Here is a 6,268-nt window from a genome sequence, read left to right as displayed (position 1 = left end):
TTCCTTTGGCAGCTTCTTGAATAAAATCATTTTCAAAAAAAAAAAAAAAAAGCATCTCAACTTATCATAACTCTTTGTGTTGTAGGAAAATAGAAATAATATCCAAAAACTATCTTTGGATAACCAACAAACCGTCCCTTTTCTAATTTTATTTCCAATTTATCAGTCTTATCACATCTTACCCCTCTGTAAGATATGATATAATATCATACTATACTTAATAAATTATTGAACTCACCTACCGATAATTTTTTAAATATACTACGAGGGATTTTAACAAAACAAATTCATTTTATGGTTTAATGTGGTGGAAAAAGGATTATTTAAGTATCTTCAATTCAAGTGTGTGAGATAAAATATTTTTAGAAATAAATATGCATTTTCATAAATTTTTGCAGAAAATCTGCGAGTTGGTGACTTAAAAATTTAATAAATCAATTTTTCACCTATTAAAACTCAGTCTGTAACAATTTATATATAAATTTAAATCATTCCCTACACAAATAACTTATTTTCTCCATTCACATCAAGGAAATAAAATCATGTCATCAATCACAATTCAAAAGGAGTTTTAACATTTGTATTCCTTGGAATTAGGGGAATTAATATTACAAAAATTTACATTTAAATCCAGTCTCAAAATAATATTACAAAACTTCTTATACAACTGCTCAACTGTGTTAACATATGTACATATAGCTACATTTACATTAAAATAAATTACAAGGGTATACCAATTGTATATACTTGAAGCCTAATCAAAACTCAGCTCTAAGATCAGCATCAAGTAGTCTCACTCAGCTGCTGTATCTTTTCTTTCATCTGTCACAGCATACAAAAACCTGCGATAGCATACAAAAACTATCGCTGAGTGGTGAACTCAGTGGTGCACAACTAATAATTTAAAACTTAATACAAAACATGCTTTGTCAAATCACAACAAAGAGCTTGAAATATTCAAATTCTTCATAATTTATAAAACCAAGGTTAATATTTTCAATCATACAAATCATTTGTTTGAATGATATTTTGATCAAGTAATCACAATTTACCAAACCATAATAAAGTATTTAAAATATTCATATTTTTCAACTATTGACAAACATTTGTTTCAATCACCTTTTATGGTTACCCGGATTTGTCAATCACCAATTCATTTGGTCACTTTTACCAGGTCCAGAGTTGGTTACTCGGATTTGGTCAATTTTTAGGGTATTCTAAGTCTTTTTTCTGAGCAAGGTTTCTTCATCATAGTTGTGTCATTATGTTTTTAGTTTCATGTCCAATTGGATTTGCACCAATTGAACCTACACCTCTCAAGTTACAGCTACCCAAACTTGCTGGACTCACATCCAGCCCTGCAGGTCACCTAAGGCAGCATAGCTAACCTCAATTCCATTGCCACAATTCACTTCAATTCATCATCAAACACAACCAAATGGTTAGTAATTGACTATTAAAATACTAATTCACCCTCAAAGCACAAATCCCATAATTTAGCTCAAGAACCCTAATTCCCAAATTTCAATTCATGCACATACATTAATTCAACATACTTAATGATGTTATAAGTCTCATATTCATGTTCAAGATCACCCATATACAACTTAAATTCATTCAAAACTCATCAACACTTCCATCACTAAGGCTGCTGAAAATTTTAGTTGGTCCATACATGGATATGTTCTTTTAATTTCATGAATTTTCAACTAAATCCATACACCTAACTTCAAATTTAAAGAGAAAAATGGAGAGATATAGCACTAACCTTTTGATGAGCTAACTTGAGCTTGTAATTCTTCTCAATTTCTTCTTCAAATTGCTGCCTCAAGCTTGCTCTAGTGGTAAGGATTAATTTTAGTGAAGATAGGAAGGGGTTTTATGGTGATTGGAGGTGGAAATTGAAGCTTGGACAAGAGCTTCAATGGTGGTTTCTTACTCTAAGAATTTTTGGCCAAGAAGACAAATGAGGAAGATGAGGGAATTTTGTGTATTTATCTCTAATTTATCTCTTAAATAAATTTGTTAGATGGTGATTGGTGAAAGTAATTTTTAATGACATCATGCATTATGTCATAATTGTGATTTTTTTTTTTATTTCATTTCCTTTTTCTTTTCTTTTCTACTTATTTTTAATTAAATTTTCATAAATTTTTATTCATATTTTATGTCATAAATCTCACTTACTTGACTGGACAAGTTGTTCAAAAATCATCTCTGAAGGCGAAATGACCAAAATGCCCTTTGTTTGGCTTAAGGAGCCAAAATTGTCTGTATCGATCTCAAAAATTCTCCTAACCTTTTCTTGGCATTCTAATGCTACCTAGGGGGCCGTAACTCTTCTTTGGCATCTCTGAAATTATTTCACTGGGTTTGCCTCAGGTATAGAGTCGACAACTGTCTTTACAGTTGCTTCCCATTGGGTCACCCATCGCCGGGGTACCGACTCATTTAACTTTATTGTATTTCATTGCTTAAATTTTTCTAAATTTTTCCTTACCATTATTTGTGTTATTTATGACTCTTCACTCTAGTTTACATATAGTTCTAGACATTTCGACTATCCGGATCGACATTAATCACCAGAACAGTCGAATGCACGGACTAGCTAAAGTGAGGGTGTTACAATTCTTCCCCTCTAACAAAAATTTCGTCCTCAAAATTTACCCGGTGTAAATAGTCGAGGAGCTGCTACCTCCTTATTTCTTCACCTTACTAGAGAAAATAGATTCACATTAGTGTCACCTCGACTCATATGAATGCAATGCATGTTATGCACATGATCTTATTCTATCTATTTATGCCTAGGAACGCCTAAATCGTGCTCTGATACCACTAAATGTGATACCTCTTATCCGTCTACAGTGTAGCCGAGCAAGACATGTCACACTCGGTACCGAAACACCCTATCTTATCTTACTTTATTCCTTTAATAATTTGTTCTCGTTATATTTTAATATCAATTATTTTTTTAAGGAGAAACTAGCGGAGTTTTCCCTGTTTCTATTACCATTTGGCGTATTTCACTATTCACCTGCTTAAAAATCTCAACAATATTTTCCATACAATAAATCATCCATACTCATATCATCATTTCGAAAATCATTATGTAATTCAAATCCATACTCATTTGTACAAATTCATTCATGCTTATTACATATATCAAAATTCTCAATTTCATTAGTTTACATAATTTGCAAACTAATTACATAAATTCATAATTTATATTAGGTGCATATTACATACAATTTCCTAAGTTTCATTACAACCTAATAAATAATTATAATTCACAAATTACATAATATGATCTATATAGGCCCTATCTACATGCATTGCTGAGGAGGTGATAATCTTGAATACTTTAGATACTTCTGCAGATCTGGACTCAAAAAATCCTAGTCAATTGTCCACTGAATTTTAACTTGAGTACCTACGCGAGGGAAACAAATCCATTGCGCTAAGCATTGATGCTTAGTGGTGCGATAATATAATAAAGAAAATAATATACAAAATACAGATGGAAATAAAACATAGTTCATCGTAACATTTATTTAAATTATAATTCTATTACTAATCTTTTGTATCGTTTAATTCAATACTTTCTAGGTTATCTTTGATTATTTCATAATAACTAAGGCTCTCAGAGTCATTTCATAATAGATAAATTTTTAACATCAGTCCGGTTCATTTCAATTCTTTCTGCTAAATAACTAATCTAATTTATTTTAGGTCTTCTTACTCATTTATTTAATTTCTAATATTTTTAATTGCTAATATTCTTAACTTATTTCAATAAATTTCATTGCCCAAGTAACCTATGATAAGCTGACTAAACTGGATAACGGGTCGTTGGCACTGGACACCGCAGTGTCTCGGGCCGTCATACCATGGGACGTGTAAGCTCAGTACATCAACTATGTATGCAGTCAGTAGGCTAAAAAGCCATGATAACATATCAGTATGGCTAAAAGCCATGATAAAAAGTAATCGGGCATAAAATCCATGAGTGCGGGCAAAAAGCTATAAATACAGGCATAAAGTCTTATGCAGTACTGCTAAAATAATACCCTGTTGGCATGACAATCTATCCAATCTGACACACGTGTTTAGGCAATACATGGGCACATTAGTACCTTTAAGGGTTCATAAGTATCATTATTTCATTATATGTTTCAATTATAATTTATAAAGTTTTAATTTTTATAACTAGTAGAAGTATAAATTTCTAAAATATAATTCTACATAAATTATGCAGTCATCATAATGTATACATTCATTATATCACTCATATTCATCACAATTCACAGCAATGGTTTTCATAAACCATTATACTCAAAATAATCTTTTTGTTTCTCATATACCATTAATTATGGATATGTTCTTTTAATTTTATGGATTTCTAACTAAATTCATACACCTAACTTCAAATTTAAAGAGAAAAATGGAGAGATATAGTACTAACCTTTTGATGAGCTAACTTGAGCTTGTAATTCTTCTCAATTTCTTTTTCAAATTGCTGCCTCAAGGTTGCTCTAGTGGTAAGGATTAATTTTAGTGAAGATAGGAAGGGGTTTTATGGTGATCGAAGGTGGAAATTGAAGCTTGGACAAGAGCTTCAATGGTGGTTTCTTTCCCTAAGAATTTTTGGCCAAGAAGACAAATGAGGAAGATGAGGGAATTTTGTGTGAATTTAGTTAAATGGTGATTGGTGGAAGGAATTTTTAATGACATCATGCATTATGTCATAATTGTGATTTTTTTTATTTCATTTCCTTTTTCTTTTCTTTTCTACTTATTTTTAATTAAAATTTCATAAATTTTTATTCATATTTTATGTCATAAATCTCACTTACTCGATTGGACAAGTTGGTCAAAAATTGTCTCTAAAGGTAAAATGACCAAAATGCCCTTCATTTGGCTTAAGGAGCCAAAACTGTCTGTACCAATCTCAAAAATTCTCCTAACCTTTTCTTCCCATTGCCAGGGCACCGTGTGACACCCCTCACCTGACTACAGTGTAGCCGAGCGAGGCATGTCACACTTAGTGCCGGAGCACCCTATCTTATCTTACTTTATTCCTTTAATAATTTTGTTCTCGTTATATTTTAATATCAATTATTTTTCTAAGGAGAAACCAGCGGAGTTTTCCCTATTTTATTTTCAGTTGGCGTATTTTACTATTCGCCTGCTTGAAATTTTCAATAATATTTTACAATAAAAATCTCATTAATTTTTCTCATAACCATCTCATATTTCAAATCTCATCCATATATCTTAATTTCATATTCATTTCCATGCATTTCCATTCATGCATAATTTATATATAGAAATTCTCAAGTTTCATTAATTTACATGGTTTACAATTTAATCAACTATGAGCTAACCGATTTATTAATTTACATCACATACCTATTAATTATATTTTCATAATCTACATTACAATACTATAACTAAACATTTTATACAACATACAAATTATGACCTATATGGGCCCTATTTACATGCATTGCTGAGGAGGTGACAGCTTTGAATACTTCAGACACTTATGCAGATCAGAGCTCCAAAATCTCTGTTTAATATTCGCTGGGTGTAACATCCTCCCTGTACCAATTCTATATGTTTTATTGCTCCAGTGGCCTAATGTCAGTCCGGGCAAGTTAGGATGTCTGGAACTACACTTCGGTGATAATAAGCAAACATATAATGATGAAATAAATAAAAAAAATACAAGAAAAATTAAAGAAAAATAAAAGAGAGGAAATGAAACTAATTTAACGAGCCGGCACTGTAGCGATGGGTGACCGCACTGGGAAATTACGGCGAAGGCAATTGCCGACCCCAGGACTGCGGGGAACCCTCAGAATTAAATTTCGGGACATAAGTAAAGGTTTATTGAAATGTAATTGACACTAGAAATATAAAAGAAAAATTAATAAATTAGTATAAAGAAAAACGAAAAATTGAGAAACAGACAAAAATTGGTGTTATCAAAAAATCAGGAATACAACCCGAAGCGGGGCATTTTGGTCATTTGACACCTAGAGTTGCTTTTTGACCTCAATATCTATTTAAAATAAATGGTATTACACTTTGAAAATGTCATGAAAAATTAAATTGTGATACATTATATAAATAGTGAAAGAAATGAGGTAATGTGTAAATAATGAAACTTTAATTAATTAAACATTAAACAAATTTTAAGTGCTCCACCAACTACAATTTAAGGGACTTAAATAATACAAATGGGAAAGAAGTAATTCATCTTCTT

Source organism: Hevea brasiliensis, unplaced genomic scaffold, assembly GCF_030052815.1.
Source record: "Hevea brasiliensis isolate MT/VB/25A 57/8 unplaced genomic scaffold, ASM3005281v1 Scaf92, whole genome shotgun sequence".
NCBI classification, from domain to species: Eukaryota; Viridiplantae; Streptophyta; class Magnoliopsida; order Malpighiales; family Euphorbiaceae; genus Hevea; species Hevea brasiliensis.
This window is presented reverse-complemented; position numbering follows the sequence as displayed.